Source organism: Lacerta agilis, chromosome 17 (assembly GCF_009819535.1).
Source record: "Lacerta agilis isolate rLacAgi1 chromosome 17, rLacAgi1.pri, whole genome shotgun sequence".
Classification (NCBI taxonomy): Eukaryota; Metazoa; Chordata; class Lepidosauria; order Squamata; family Lacertidae; genus Lacerta; species Lacerta agilis.
The window spans coordinates 22,761,976-22,778,774 of NC_046328.1; the positions used below are offsets into that span (position 1 = coordinate 22,761,976).

At 45.8% G+C, this 16,799-nt stretch overlaps 1 protein-coding gene across 4 annotated transcripts in view; it reads right to left on the reverse strand.

Annotated features, from left to right (window-relative positions):
* The window catches only part of SEMA4A (semaphorin 4A), a 57,495-nt gene that overhangs the window by 31,594 nt on the left and 9,102 nt on the right, over positions 1–16,799 (reverse strand). For 2 of the 4 annotated variants that reach the window (XM_033174180.1, XM_033174182.1), the window contains exon 2: positions 13,470–13,563. The exons of 1 other annotated variant lie outside the window; for it this stretch is intronic. The gene's annotated coding sequence lies outside the window, so the exon portion shown is untranslated. Of the gene's footprint in view, positions 1–13,469; positions 13,564–15,256; positions 15,331–16,799 lie in introns of those variants that run through there. One more of the 4 variants, XM_033174181.1, reaches the window with a different exon arrangement.

A 16,799-nucleotide genomic window follows, 5' to 3' on the forward strand; every position in this document is an offset into this window, starting at 1 on the left:
AAACTGGCAGAAGGAAAAGCTAAACTGATGAATTTCTTTGTGGTCTGGCACCATTCCACAGAGTATGTTAGAACACATGGACAGAAAGCAAATCTGTCTCAGGCATTTCTTAGATTATGCTCTCCTAGAACAGCAGACAACGAGATCTCAATGCTTTGATAATACTTGGGCAGATGAAACTGAAATGTTGTAACTGCAGGCACCAAATTTTTTTGAGGGGGGGGGGGAGAAGGGATGTTGCTTGCATCTGATTTACTTTAATTTGAGCATTAGTCGTGCATCTTATTTGCCATATTAATGTTTCACACTTTCATGTTTGGAATCTCTCATAGCGTAAAAACCTTCGTAATAAAAATATGCAGAAAAGAGGAAGGCTTAAGGGACAAGTTTATCATGCCCTAGGTGAAGATGGCAGGGGGTGGGGAGTTCTGCAAGGCACCAAACAAGGAGGTGCCACTAATCCTGGGACTGTGGGAAAGATCCACTGAAAACAAGTGGTAGCAAAAACCTAGGAGGGAATTTTGAAGCCAAGAGGTGGATCATAAGGTTCCCATGCGGTCCAGTACTGGCACAAAATTCAGAGCAGTCTTTGCCCACCTGGTGTTCTTCAGCTGTTTTGGGCTACAGCTCCCATCATGGTACAGGAAGGCTGGTTTAAAGCTTATCTACCATAAGCTGTAAAGAATGTTTTGTTTTGTTTTGTTTTGTTTCTTTTCTTTTTTTACTTTTTCAATCCTTTATTATTTTTTCAATATTTGGCACAGACGGACTGGACATCCAATATCGTAAACTCTTTTCATTGTTGGCAAACCAGTGACCAGAAATGCTTAGGAATCGCATCGGACCACAAGGGTATTTGCGAAATCAGAGGGATGAATTTGCCATCTTGTTTCTTAAAGATTCCTGCACTGCAGAGGGTTGGACTAGATGATCCTCGTGGTCCCTTCCAACTCTACAATTCTGTGATTCTGTAAGCAATAGAGGGGTACCAGATGCTGGAGAAAGTCTCCTGCATTTTACCTGCTCAAGCAGGCAGCCTTTCCCCTATCGGTTTCTCTGTTCAAACTGGCAACTTCTCCAAAATTATTGGCATATGCCAGGAGATTGCTTGTGCATTATGCAGCTTGTGCTCATATATCCATGCCTTTGTCTAAGCTGGTCCCCCAATTCTCCTTCTTGGTTTAGGTTGGAGCTTTTTGTCCATCCACTGAAACTTATGCCTTCAGGTGACCAAAGCTTGACACAGATGCTTAGCCAATAAAATTGCCCCTGGAAGGCCCAGAAGTAATCCCAAAGCATCCCAAGGAATTCGCCTTGCGTTGCAAGCTTACAACGCCCTGTTGGATAATGAAAACAATACTGTAGCACAAGAGCAACCCGTCTGGCAACTCTGGCATTGGCACCTGCCACGTTTATCAAACATGTCCTCAAATTACCTTAATTACAGACAAGTAATTTTATGCAGATGAGCAATGGCCCTGCAGCCCATTATATTTGGCCACTGTGCCTACTAGCAGCCACATGCCCCTGCCTTGAGTCCAATCTTCAACTGCTTGGAGCTTTTCCCTTGGAGATGTTGCCAAGCTGAGCCTTTGCCTCCCTCCAGTCCTATTCCCAACACGCTAACCTCTACCCCCACATGTCGCGTGGCGCTGGCTAGACCATAATCAAATGCACAATCTGACAAAGTGGAATTAAGCCTACAACAGCTCAAGTTGCAAACACAGTAAGGGCCAAGCTCTTGACAAGACACCTTTCCTGCACTGAGTAATTGCGTGAATGGGTTCTAGAGTAAACCATGGGTGCAGGAGCCCTGGCCTGGATTGGGACCACAGGGCAAAAGGTCCCCTAGCAGTGGGGCCAGGATTCCAAGCTAGATGGGGGAGTGCATCTGCTAAGAACTCTAAAACCTAAGCAAAAGATTAGGGCAATGGTTCCTGTAATATTGCTTATGTGCTTTTATAATTATATAAGAAAGGGGTAAACACACAGAGAGAGATGCAAATGATGTTAGTAGTAGTAGTACTGATGTTGCAAGACATATCCAAATTAGCATCTTTCTCCCATCCCATAATACCTTTCAGGCCTGGCTCTTGAAATGCTGAGTCAGCTGCCTGTCCCTCCTGCTGCTGCTGCTGCTCTGGGTGTTACAGAGATCAACCTCAGAAGCCGCCAGGTGACAAGTGGCTGACAGAGGCAGGACAGGCTGGTGATAAGGTCCAGCCAGAGCCGAGTCATCCTCATTTCCTGGCATCGCCAGAGCCCGCCTGCAAGGGTCAGCTGCTGCTTCTTTGCTGAGCCTCAGCAGCCTTCATATGACTTGAAAGCAGGCGGTGGGGGAAGCCAGCAGTTGTGCAAGGAAGAGCTACGGAAGCCCTGCTACCAAGTGAACGGAAGCAGCCAGCTGGGGCTGCTTCCGACGCGCCCCTCATTTGCATTTCCTTGCATATTTTGGAGCTCCAGAATTACCCAAGTCTAGTTCCAAAACGTGACAGTGATACATTAGGAGCGCATCGTCATTCCATTTTCTGTTTTCAAATTTCGTATGGAACCTTTTTTTGCATGGCCAGGTTGCCACACCTTTCCATTCCTAGACCCCTTTTTATGCATCTCTGTTACACATGAGCATGTTGATATAACAAGTCATGCCTCTTCTTCTTCTTCTTCTTTCTTCTTCTTCATTCTTCGTGTGTCCGTGTCTAATCCTGTCCCTTTCTAAAATTCATTTATTGGTGTGTGTTCTTCTTTTTGCAAATCTATCAAAATAAAATCGGGATTAAGGGATTCAAGACGGTGCGTGGGTGTGCTATGTATGTCCCATTGGTGTAGTAAGGGTGGCACTCACCCTTCTTCAGAAAGGAAATTTGGGAGGGGAAGAGAAAGAAATGTCCGTATTTTCATCTGAGGAATGTTGGAAGGTATGAACTCTCCCAGCCCTACCTAGAGATGCCATTGGGGTCTGACCCTGGGGCCTTCTGCAGATGGGAATTGCACGCGGTTCACATTTTAAAGCAAAGTAATCTAATTTGTACCTCTCAGATTAATATATGTGGATTGGAATGTAGTTACCCTTCAGACTTCTCACAAGTGTCAAAAGCCAGGGTAAAGAGGTAAGTCTTCAGCATTTGCTGGAAGCTTTATAATGAAGGTGCCAGACACACTTCTCTGTGGCCGAGGAAGTTCCCCGATTAAGGGCTCCCACAGAGAAGGCCCTCTCCTGGCTTAATAACGTTTGAGATTTGACTATAATGAGAAAAATAACATCTTATCTAAGAGCAAGAATCCCGAGGATGGGTGACACCTGGCTTGAGAGCAGTACATGTGAAAAGGATCTAGGAGTCTTGGTAGACCATAAACTTGACATGAGTCAACAGTGTGATGCAGCAGCTAAAAAAGCCAATGCAATTCTGGGCTGCATCGATAGGAGTATAGTGTCTAGATCAAGGGAGGTAATAGTACCACTATATTCTGCTCTGGTCAGACCTCACCTGGAAGACTGTGTCCAGTTCTGGGCACCACAGTTCAAGAAGGATACTGACAAGCTGGAACGTGTCCAGAAGAGGGCAACCAAAATGATCAAAGGCCTGGAAACAATGCCTTATGAGGAACGGCTTAGGGAGCTGGGTATGTTTAGCCTGGAGAAGAGAAGGTTAAGGGGTGATATGATAGCCATGTTCAAATATATAAAAGGATGTCATATAGTGGAGGGTGAAAGGTTGTTTTCTGCTGCTCCAGAGAAGCAGACACGGGGCAATGGATTCAAACTACAAGAAAGAAGAAACATTAGGAAGAACTTCCTGACAGTGAGAGCTGTTCGGCAGTGGAATTTGCCACCAAGGAGTGTGGTGGAGTCTCCTTCTTTGGAGGTCTTTAAGCAGAGGCTTGACAGCCATCTGTCAGGAATGCTTTGATGGTGTTTCCTGCTTGGCAGGGGGTTGGACTGGATGGCCCTTGTGGTCTCTTCCAACTCTATGATTCTATGAGTGATTATAGAAGCAAATCATGGGAAAGCTGGCTGCCCTTTAAAATATTTACCTCCCGCAAAAAAACAAATTTGAAGTTTTTTAGAAGAAATACTGTAATTTTATGTTGTAATAAACAAAAATATATTACAATGTTGTCCTATTTTCTTGCAGACTACTCTACTCTGAAGTAATTTTCACAAGAACAATTTCATTAGTAGTTGCCAAATGATTTTTTTTAAGTGTTAAAAATGGTTTTTGGTCGCCTTCCAATGATTTGACTTACTTTGTTTTTGTGTTAATTTATTTACTTACAAAGTTCTGTAACATTCTATTACTTTTTTTGGGGGGGGGGAGAATCACATACAAAAACTCAGGGCATCTTCAGGTTTGGTTAGGAAAGGCCCTTCCCTTAAACCCTGGCAAGGTGCTGCCAGTCAGTATAAGACAGTCAGCTTCCTGTGTCCCTATGCTTCACATCAGGGAGCAAGCCAACTGTGGAACAGTCTGTCAGATACCATTCCAAATGAATTAATCGCACTGCCAGCAAAGAAGAATCTAATAGCCATTGTTAATAAGAGTAAAACATGAGTTTGGCCAAACTACGAGAGGCAGTGAAGGATAGGCGTGCCTGGCGTGCTCTGGTCCATGGGGTCACGAAGAGTCGGACACGACTGAACGACTGAACAACAACAAATAAGAGTAAAGGCTGAGAGGTCTTTTTCAGTGTCTGTTAAATCAGTGCCAGACATGTCACATGAAGACCAGCTGACTGTCATATTGTGTTATGTGCTACACAACAGACCAGTTGAACATTTCATGACCTTCAGAAGCATCAGTTGCCATACAGGGGAGAAACTTCCCTCTGGCGGCTCAAAAAACAGGAAAGGTATCAGTCTCCATTGTAACCAAAACTATGGTCAAGGCCGGTAGTACCTATTCAGGGATGCTTTGGTTCCTAACATACCATTGTTGGCTAGTCTGCTGTGAACTGGTGCATGGAATCAATTTTATTTGGGTGTGTGTGTGTGTGTGGATTTGTTCAAGAATGATACAAGTATTTCTCTCCATGAACTAGTCACTAGATGACTCTTGATAGACTCACTACCAACTGAATGCCTGGGATGCCCGAATTAGTCTCAGAGACAGAGGCCTACCTAAGGTCCTTGCACCTTTGACAAGGAACAATATTGGTGCCCCCCCCAAAAAAACACTTTACCACAATAGCCATAGTAGAAATTACCATATTTTATGCAATCCAAGTGCTCTAAGCGTCCAGCATGAGGGCGAGATGAGGAGGAAGGGTGAAAAAAAGGCACATCTCTATGTGCCGCTGTTGAAGAAAGATGATCGTCACACACATATGCATCACACACATCATAGTCGGCTAGGTGATTTTTGTGCCCCTGGTGGGGGCTGGTTTGACCAAAGCCAGGTATACCTCTGCTCAGGGAGAATGGCAAAGCTATGTACACCACAACATTCTCAAAGCACTAGGGAAAAACAAGGATGATGAAACTCAAAGGGCAAGGATCCTAAAGGGACAGAATGGACACTTTGGAGGCTGGTATTTTGTGTGACATACTTTATCCATTCAGCAGAAGCCATCTAAGCTTGCAAAGTGCTCAAATGAGCTTTCACTGCTGTAAACCTACTGGGGAGTCTAGAAAATGTTCCTCAGGAAATAGTGGGACAGTTCTAATGACAAGACTGGCGGCTGAAGGAGCAAAACCAAAAGGATAAATCAGCCACACACCGCAGAAGACATGTGACAATTCTGCCACCCACAAATTGAAGGCTCATTCAGACTTCTGCTTGTCTCACTGCTTTCTCTGGGAAAGCCCAATCTTTACCGCTGAATCAGAGCAAACCTCAACTGGGTTTTCCCAGGGAAAGTGGCAGGACAAACCGAAAACTCCCCGGATCCGTGCTTTCTAGACACAGGACAAGTGGAAGTATGGGTGAGCCCTCAGTCACAAAACTGTCTTCAGATTCTTCAATCCCTGATGAACTGAAGAGAGCTCGAGAACATCAGGGGAAGGCTCAGGCCAACACTGACTAAAGTTTCCGTGTCCTGACAAATTTTTCTCCCCATATGTGCAGACTGAACATCTGTGCGTGAAATACCCAGACAACCTTCCAGGAGATTTTAATGAAAGCATTTCAGCCATTGTCAAATTCACATCCTTCTCGGATATTGAGAGAAAAGGCGATGAAAGCAGATGTGTTTGGATTTAAGGCTTTCAGCTGTGATGGAAAATTACCCACCCACCCCAAATGTTGAAACTGCATTGCGTCTGTATTTGAGATGAATGATCAATCACTATAGTGGAGAATGTTCCTTTTTTAAAAGGATTTTTTTTTTTTTAAAAAAAAGAAAGGCTTCTGATCCACCATGTCTCAAGAGCACCTCACTGCTTTATCACCTCCTGAGTGCTGCAGAGATTGAATTTGTTAGATCTTTGAATTACGCCAACATGATTCATGGCTTTGCCACATCCAAAGCCAGGAAGACACAGGGGGAAATGCTTAAAAGAAATTAGCGTAGTGAATTATTTATGCTTGGAAGATTTTGATTTGAATATATTTGTTAATTTTAGGTAATTTGTTTTGAGGGCTTCGTGATTCGATTTGCTTTTGCAGCAAGTTCAAGCTCTGGTGCCGTCTTATTCCGCTCAGGACCGCAATATCTAAAAGATCACCTCATTCCACAGAGAGGCAATAGATCATTATGCTCCACAAGATAAAGCCTCCCACAGAAAGCATTTCATCAGGAGGTATACCTTCCGTATGATGTAGGAATCAGGACTTTAGTGTGCTGACACCAGTAGTGTGCAGCCAGTGGACATGGGGGGCTAGGCAAGTCCCCTAAACGTTTCCGTTAAAAACGTGCATATTAGGAGGAATGCATGGTGCAAACCTGACAAATTTTCATCATTATTTTTTGTGGTTTTTTTTAAAGAGGTTCAACTGATGCAGAGTGTGTCTTTCCATCTTAAAACTGGAAAAACGAGAAACGGAGAGATAAACCTAAACTGGTGTTCCCATCTCTTGAGGAGGCGAGAGGCTGAAGCCAGCCCAGCCCTGTAGGTCCTCTGTTGCAAGCCCCAGCTCTTTCGTCCTGGTCAAACAAATCTGGCAGGTTTTTTTGAACCACTCCTAAACCTCTGTAGGGAGAAGAGAGTGGGCTGCACTTATGCACTGCAGACGGAGCAATGCATTTATCATATCACAGCCAACAAAAATATATATCCTTCTCAGGGCTCCCCCCCCCCAGTTGGAACTCACTGGAACTCAGTACTGGCACCTTTCATGTGGACACCATTGCCATGATAAGAGAACAAGGGAGGCGTTCATGGTGCGTTCCAGCATCTCTTCTTCTAGCACTTCTCATTCTTCCCACAGAATTGAAACAGCACATGGTTGGGCTTCCTTCTGCTCTGGGTACCTCTTTTCTTCTTCTGCCCAGCTCGGCTGTTCTTCCCAGGGAACAGGCTGGCTCTCCACGTGTCCCCTCAGCCACACTTCCATCGCTTCCTCCTTCTGGTGCTTTCTCCATGCCCATCCTCTTCTCTTTCAGCAAGAGCAGCCCTCCCGCTGAGGCTCTTTCTAGTCACAGCACCGCAGAAACACAAACACACACCAGAGCTCTCACCATCATCACCAGGGGACATTTTCACCCACAAGGCACCAAACTCCACTTCTGCTTAACATTCACTTGCCGTATGAATGGAGAACTTGAGCTGGGCCAGCAGAATTAGGCTGGGGCCATGTACGAACCCGGGATTGCAGGGAGAGAGAGGGCTGCCTTCCTCCTTATAACAATTAAGACCATTCATCCAGGTGTTATCGATTCATTGATTCACAGCGTTTATGCCATGTCCCTTAGCCACAAAGGCTCTCAAGAGCAGCTTACAAAAATCACTTTCAAGAGGGTCGTGGCCTGCAGGCTCACAATCAAAAAAAGGCATGGCACATGAGGAGAAAGGAATGGGAGGGAGGAGGAAAAAGCAAGGCTCAAGCACAAGTTTTTGAAGCTACAGCCAATGTCAGTGTGGGTGAGGTTCAGTATCTGTCTATTGTTGGTGGCTCATATCAAGGCACGAATGCAAGATATAAATGCTTTACATGTAACAATTATGTATATGTATTAAATCATCCCCACATGGCAACCAGGCAGCAAAGCCATGAATTTCCTGGCCATCGCCTGGAGCTTCTGATACATTGGCCAAAACACTTATTCTTGTTATAGATCCTTTTGCTGCATTAACTACAGTTGCGTGTCTACATAAATAGTATCTGAAGAACATAAATAGGTATCTGAAGAAGTGTGCATGCACACGAAAGCTCATACCAAGAACAAACTTAGTTGGTCTCTAAGGAAGGAATTTTTTATTTTATTTTGTTTTGACTATGGCAGACCAACACGGCTACCTACCTGTACATAAATAGTGTCAGAGAAGCCCAAAAGCAAATGTGAAGCTCAGGTATGTGAAAACACTACACACATTTTCTCACTCTTATCCTTTCTCTCCCTGCTTTCAAACTTTAAACCTCAAGGCAGATACCTAGCCCTGGAAAAAACTTAGGTTCCTTTTGCTCGTGCTGCAAATCTTTCAAGGACTCCTTCTATCAGCCTTTGCCAACCTGGCGCCCTCCAGATGTTTTGGACGGGGGCTTGCAATCCAAAACATCTAGAGGGCACCAGGTTGACAAAGAATGCCCTGTACAGTCCTAGCCAAATGATCCTCTCTGACACTTTCACAAAATGGGAATAACTGTGGCCTATTTGGAAGAGAGGAAATATGCCACATTTGGCACATTTCCCTTGCTGAAGAGCAAGCGACCAACTCATCCCTGAACCAGTTAGTAAAATTGGCAGCCTAGTTTTTTTCTCTCTCCATCTTATTTCCCTCCCCTCTTACTTGTTCCCATGCACTCTGATGCCTGGACTTTGTGGTCATAAAACAATCCTTGTTTTATCTTTTCTTTGGGCATTAAATTACAGCAAGTGTTAAATCCAGAGGGGAAAAGTTTGGGAGGTCATTGACTGTCCCAGCTGCTTCTGCCAAGCTCAAAACTATCTTGTCTTGTGATTCTGACTTTTTCTGTGCTCAAAGTTCATGAACAGCAGCTGTAAAAAAAGGCAGCATTCAAAGGATACCAGAAAAGTAGTACACAGCATAATTGCCAATGTACTCAGAAAACAACCCTGAAGAAAAAGCCCTTCTAAACAGCCACAATTATACTGCTTTTTTTCCCCCATCAGGGGCAGGGGGCTTATGCACAACATCATGATAAACTCTACAACTGATCTGGGCAAATCTAGAGTATCTGCACTGACATAACTGGGAGCGTATGTAAAGGGGAGCCAGATTCACCATATTTTGGGGCCGTCTGCTTAGTAATAAAAAAATTACTGAACAGCCGGGCAAATAGTGTGACGCTTCTGAGAAGTGGCATGCCCACAGTGGGAGCGTGGGTAGGGAGTTTACAGAGACCAAGCAGAAGTAGGAGAAGGGGGAAATGAGGTTTCTAGATGAAGTCACGTCTGTATTCTATGCCAACCTAGAATAAATTTTACCCTATGGCTCTGTAATAATGGCTACCAACACAGACTAGGGCCACATTCGCACCATACATTTAAAGCACTTATATACGACTTTGAAAAGTCAGGGTTTCCTCTCAAAGGGTGATGGGAACTGTAGTTCATGAAGAGTGCTGAGAGTTGTTAGGAGACCTCTGTTCTCCTCACAGAGCTACGTTTTTTCAGAGTGGTTTAGCAGACCATCCCCTTTCATAGGGAACTCCGGGGATTGTAGCTCAGGGAGAGGAATAGGGGGCCTCTTGACAACTCTCCGTACCCAGAATTCTTGGTGGGGGGGGAGAAGCCATGACTGTTTAAAGCGGCATCATAGTACTTTAAATGTATGGTATGAATGTGGCCTAGAATTCCCACTGCACCCTTAACTTTATACAGAAAAGGAAAGAACCCATATATATGGATTTTTCTCATTTTTCTCATTTATTCAATTTATACACTGCCCTTCATCCAAAGATCACAGGACAGTTTACAGGATAAAAACATAAAATAATAACACCCCCAGAAAGAAAAACAATAACAGCCCCTTCAAAAACATTTAAAAGAACACAGGTGGTTTAATCAGCCATAGGTCTGGGTGAAGAGGGATGCTTTTGACAGGCACCAAAAGATATGTAGTGAAAGTGTCATGTGAGTCTCCCTGGGGAGGCCATCCCAACAACAGGGAGCTACCACAGAAAAGGCCCCTTCTTGTGTTGCCGCCCTGCAGATGTCTTGTGGAGGAGGCACACAAAAAAGGGCCTTGGATGCTGATCTCAAGAGTCCAGTTTATATGGGGAGAGGCGGTCCTTGGGGAAAACCTGAGCCATTTAAGGCTTTATAGCTCAAGACCAGCACTTTGAATTGGGCCCAGAAACTATTTGGCAGCCAGTGCAGTTGGACTAGGAATGGCATTATATGCTCAAGCCGTCTTGCCCCGGTGAGCAACCTGGCCGCCAAATTCGGCACCGGCTGAAGTTTCCGAACCATCTTCAGAGGCAGCCCAATGTACACAGCATTGCGCATTGCCATAATCTAACCCACAGGTTACCAGAGCATAGACAATAGATGGGGCATAGCTGGGTCACCAGCCGAAGCTGATGGAAGGCACTCTGTGCCCTCAAGGCCACTTGAGCCTCAAGCGACAGCAATGGATCCACATCCACCCCCAAGCTACATACCTGCTCCTTCAGAGGAAGTGTAACCCCATCAAGAGCAGGTCTTCTCCCATCCATCTGGTCTAGGGAACCACCCACTAACAGTGCTTTAGTTGCATCTGGATTGAGCTTCAGTTTATTGACTCTCATCCAGTTCATGACCAAGGCAAAACAATGGTCTACCACATCCACGGCCACAGCTGCAGAAGAAAAGGAGAAGCAGAACTACGTGTCACCAGCATATTGCTGACAATATACTCCAAAACTCCAGATGACCCCACTCAGTGGTTTCATGTAGATGTTAAACAGCATGGGCGATAAGTTTGAACACTGAGGAACTCCGCACTGATGGCACCACGGGGTTGAACGATATCCCCCAGCATCATCCTCTGGAAATGACCATTTGTCATCACCTCTGACCGCTGAGGCTGATGGAAGCTGCAGCCCACAACGTCTGGACGGCCCCAAGTGGACAAAAAATGCCACAATGCAGGAAGACATCAGACATTTGCTAAGACTGGGGAGAGGACAGACCTCCCACCCTCCATTACCATAAGAGCATAAGAAGTGCCTGCAGGATCGGGTCAGTGGTCCATTTAGCCCAGCATCCTGTCCTCACATTGGCCAATCAGATCTGCAATGGGAAACCCCCAACGAGGACACGAGCACTTTCTCTCACCGACAGTTTCCTGCAACTGGCATTCAGAAGCATTACTGCCTCCGACTGTGGAAGCAGAGCATAGCCAACGTGGCCATCGATAGCCTTCCCCCTCAGCATTGCAAGGTTCAGGAACCCTCAGATCACATACCTTCCTGCATTTTGTAGGTGAAAGGGGCTCCCTTGAGGAAGGTGCATTGGCTGTGGCCCCCTCCCACAAATCCCACAGCTGGCTCAGGAAAGAGAGACCATTAACATGAAGCCCAGTCTTCCTCCCACAACAGACCAAAAACCACCTAGAACTCAAACCCTGTGACTGGGCAACATGGACAGTGGTGCACCAGGGTCATTTCAGACTCTGGATTTAAAAGCATGCTCTTGTTTAGATGGCACAGTGCACCACGAAGTGTGGCAGGGCAGCCCTGCTGTATTTGGCGGGCCCTCTTGCTGAGTGGGGCCCTGGACCTCTGCCATAAGTCCTGCCCTGACAGTGCCACCAAACACGAACGTCAAACTTGCACGCCCAGTGAAGAGTGAGGAAGAGGAGGGAGCATCTGTTACCTTTCTGGGAGGGTGTGGAGGCCAGGCTGCATTTGTGGGCATCCTTCTGTGAAGCAGCAAATGAATCCACCCTTTGGCGATGGAGGCCTTGGCTGGCTGGCTGGAGCAATGATGGCTTCTGGGCCAAACCAGTTCTCCAGCAGCCTCTTGGACCGAGGCAGGCAAAGTCAGCCACACTCTCCCCAGGCAGCTCTCCCAGGTGAAGACCTGGCTTCCCAGCTCAAGGAAACTCCAGTCTGTTTTCTTGCAAATAAATGGCTCTCTTCCTCTTCCTTCAGAGCTGTGCCTTTGCTGGAACCCCGGTTCGTGCTGGAAAGTGCCCAGAATGCTCTCCCCAGAGAGAGCGGGCTGCTGCTGTCACTTGCTGTGAGTCAGGAAACCAGAAAGTCCACCCCATCCTCTAGTTCTCTCTCCTTGGTGGAGCAACACAGGCAGCGAGTCTCAACACATCCAGCGGCCTTTCCCTCGGCAGCAAAGGCGGTGCCCGCCTCCTGCAAGCAACTTCGCGCACCACTCAAGGAGGGGGATATTGAGCTGCTTTTGGACTGAGAAAGTTCCCGCGAAGGGCCTTCCTGAAGCACTCGGGTGGGTCAGTGCCAGGGGGCAGGTTGCGGACCAAGGCTGTTTTCACATTCCTGTTTGCTGTGCATTCACTGTGCTCCCAGGGCTGGGTTTCTGTTCTGTGCTCGCAGAATACAATCCAAAATTCATATGTATCCTGTGCTTTGTTCTAAAATACCATAATACCGTTTGACGCATTGTTTCTGAAACCAGCTTCAGAGTGGTTGGAGTCCTTAAGCCATTCCTATTTGGTCTCCAGCCAAAGTGGGAACACCTGTGCATGGGGGGCGAAGACCTCACCTGCTAAGGTGAGCACCAAAGGAATGATTCTGACATTAATGAAGATGTACTGATGTGAACAGGCTGGGGAAGGGAGAGCTGTGAAATGCACCAGGGGGGCGGACAGCTTCAGTGCACTCAAAGGTGGTCACGTGAATACACCCCACGTCCACCAGATTCCCAGCTCTTGGAGGATTTCCAGCGGCTGTCCCATAAGCATGGAACTCCCTTTCCCTAGAGGGTCCTTCAGAAAGGAACGCCATTCAGAACTGTTCTCACACCTTCCTGTTTGGCCTGGCATTCAGGTAGTCAACTTTTTTCGCACTGCTTTGTTCGTCCTGCTCCTCTGCCTGTTGCACGCACAAACTCAGCAGGCAAAAGTTTTCCCTGGCATGGAGAGAGGAAGCTATACGAGGGAAAGCTGCACCTGTTTAATTTCTGCAAGTGTGCAGGAGCAGAGGCAAGGACAAATGTTGGCAAGCCAAGGTAACCAGAACTAGAGCTGAGCAAAAATGGAGTGTGTGTGTGTTTATTTTCTATAAAAAGAAACCGATCAGCTAAATAAATGAACCATGCATTTTCACATTACAGCCTCACCAGGGTGGGGGGAATTTTGGCTGTATTATTATAACTATTCTTATTTCAAAATGAGAAGACAATAGCGTCACAACTAGGGAACTGTTTCTTTCCACCCCATCACCGTTAATTACCTCATAAACCCCTGTTCATTTGACAGCTGCGTCTCTAGGCACAGTAAGATCAAGGACACACAAGAAGAGCAACGACTCAGTTCCAGAATTCTCTCTGAAAAACAGAAGGACGGGTTGTTTTCAAAGCTTTAGCTCTGTGGGTCTCCCCCCCCCCCGCCGCCCCATAATTCTCCCACATATTGTAGAACATGTTAATTCAAAATACAGCTTACAAAAGGATTCCACTAAAAGGCTGTTATATCAATGAAGGCAGGCCCAACAAGTCAGGGGTCTTCCCCTCTTTTCTTTGCGCTTGGGGATACATTTGGAAACCTAAGAAACCGGCATGGGCAGCACAAAATACTCATTTCACAGACAAATGTAGTAGACAAAAGTAGTGATGTTCAGACACACCTACACTATAAAACTAGGGGTTTTTCCACACATACCTTTACCTTTTGCCCTGCTCTTTCCAGGCTCAGTCCATATCTTTAAGCTCTGTGTCTGAACTCCCTTTCTTCTTCTTCTTCTTCTTTTCCTCCTGAGCTTTGCCTGCAAAAACTTGCTCTTTAAAGCTGAATCGGAGCAAACAGCTATATGTGGAAAACCCAAATTGCTGTTTGGTCTGATTGAGCACTAAAGAGCAGTTTTTTTGTTAGGAAAGCTCTGGAGCAAAACAAGGAGCAATTGGACACGGAGCTTTAAAGTTTGGTCCTGTGCCTGAAAACAGAGGCAAAAGGTAAGTGTGGATCAGCCTAAGTTAAAAAACAACAACAACCCTACACACCCTCCAAAGCAAGTAACACAGAGCCCAAAAAAGCAGGCAACCCACCCCCAAAACAAACACTCCCCTCAACTGAACACCCCTCCTAAAGGAAAAATACCTACAAACCAAGCAAAATAAAACAAAACCAAACACAATACACACCATGCAACAAAACAAAGGAGACTTGCATGTGGGGCCCTGAGGCATTGTGGAGAAAGTAGGTAAGGAGGCTCGACAAGACTGTATATGTGCACTTTCCAGCCAGCCCAGTGCCACCCACAAAAATAAAATAAATAAAACCCAATTTTTACAAAATTGGGAGATGTAGTGCGCCTACTCATGTGCCAAGTGGTGGTGGTGGGTTTTTTTTCCTGAGGGTGCCATGATGCACATGGGCACGACATTGGGAATCCAAGGTATGTCCTACGGAATCCTAAAGACAGCCAATTTACGGCAACAGAAATCATGGCTCTTGGGTAGTTAGACGCCTCCTTTATCAGAGGCCTCCCTTATGCTTCCAGCGCTTGTCTATGGAAAGCTCAGAAACCCTAAACCACAAGCCTCTCAGATGCCACCCACAGGAGTCTCTGGATGGATTTAGCAGAGTGGAGATCCAAAGAAGATCCCTGGACAATGTTGCTTATATGTTCTGAGAATCCGCAACTGCCTTCGCAACCAAAACGAGCTCTCAGTGTGGAGGATTAGTAACACACACATACCCAAAGGAAAAATAAATCAGCATACTACAAAGAACATGAATTTATACGCAAATGGATGAAAAAACTGTACTCCTGCAGGAGGAGAAATCGTCCTCCTCACCTAAAACATGGTTTCTGAAGAGGGGGCAGCAGCATTTCCAGAATAGACCCAGAACCTGCTTTTGGGGGGGGGGGGAGAAATCTACAAGGCAAATATTTCTGCCTTCTTTGCTCATCCTTTTAAATGCCTTTCCCCCAGGCCCCCACATCCCTTTTGCCTACCTCCCCAGGCTAAATTGCTCTTTCCCCTGTCCAGCCACAAGTTCTTCTCCTTCACCACTTACCCTTCCCTCAGGTTCATTTCTCTGTCTTCTGCCTGCTTTGGTGCCCTGCTTTGCAGCTATCCTTGCTCTGACCCCTGTCACTAAGCCCCCCAAACCCTTTGGCGCTCATCTTGTCTGTGACATCAACCAGTGGCAACCAATGGCAGCAGCACTGGGCAGCAACTTGAGCAACAATGACATGTGTTTTTTAAAAGTTGGAAGTCACCCACACCAGATGGACTCCCCACCACCACCACCACCACCATGAGATTCGGTTTTGAATATGCTACGGCTTTGAAAAAAGAGGCCATGTGTGCTCCTCCAAAGATAATGCAAAAATCAACTTGATCAACCTGATGCCATGAAGATTGGGGCATGTTAACCAAAACAAAACACTTGTGAAACAGCTCATCAACTAAAAGGGTGAAAATAAAACCTCTCCAGGGTTGCAGAAAGGTGGCATTCCAAGCCCTAGTCTGGAGACCCCAGTCAAAACCTGAGCTCTATCGCTGAGCTTTGGATCTTCCTACTATTCTCCAAATGTTGCATGCCATGAATGCCACCCGCCCCAGATTCTTAAGGGCATTCCCTGTCTTCTGGTACGTCCCCCTGGAAGTAAACGACGTTGTCCCTGTTCGGCCTTCTGGGGAGAAGCAATTGTACAGACCTCAGTGGGGCTTACTCCAGTGTAAGGTTAGAAAGGATCTGTCCATTTCAGTTCTCTTGGGTTCTCATTTTTCCATTCTTAAACTCAGGCCTCCACATTTTGCAGCAATATGTCAGGAAAATTCATTAGCATTCTACTGCGAATTTCTCCCGATAAACACATTTTTATATGCAGTTAACTAATGTACGCATTCTGCAAGCAGATTTCCTCTAACACAATGTATTCATTTTTACTCACACTTTCCCCTAATAAAGTCACACCTTGGAAGTCAAACAGAATTCGTTCTGGAAGTCCATTCGACTTCCAAAACTTTCAGAAACCAAAGCACGGCTTCTGATTGGCTGCAGGAAGCTCCTGCAGCCAATCAGAAGCCGTGGAAGCCCTGCTGGACATTCGGCTTCTAAAAATAGTTCGCAAACTGGAACAGTCCCTTCCGGGTTTGCAGCGTTTGGGAGCCAAAACCTTCGAGAACTAAGCTTTCGAAAACCAAGTTATGAATGTAGATGCATTTTTTTGTGAACATTGCTTGGTTGGTGAACTGCATAACAATTTCAGATAGGTGGAAATTTCAAATGACAACTGTGTTTTGAAACAAAATAGAAAATTCTTTTCAGTAGCACCTTAGAGACCAACTGTGTTTGTTCTTGGTATGACCTTTCGTGCGCATGCACACTTCTTCAGATACACGAAAGCTCATACCAAGAACAAACACAGTTGGTCTCTAAGGTGCTACTGAAAAGAATTTTCTATTTTGTTTCGACTACGGCAGACCAACACGGCTACCCACCTGTAACTGGAACTGTGTTTTGGTTCTATTATTATTATTATTATTATTATTATTATTACTACTACTACTACTACTACCACCCCAGCCACTCTGGGCAGCTTCCGACAAAT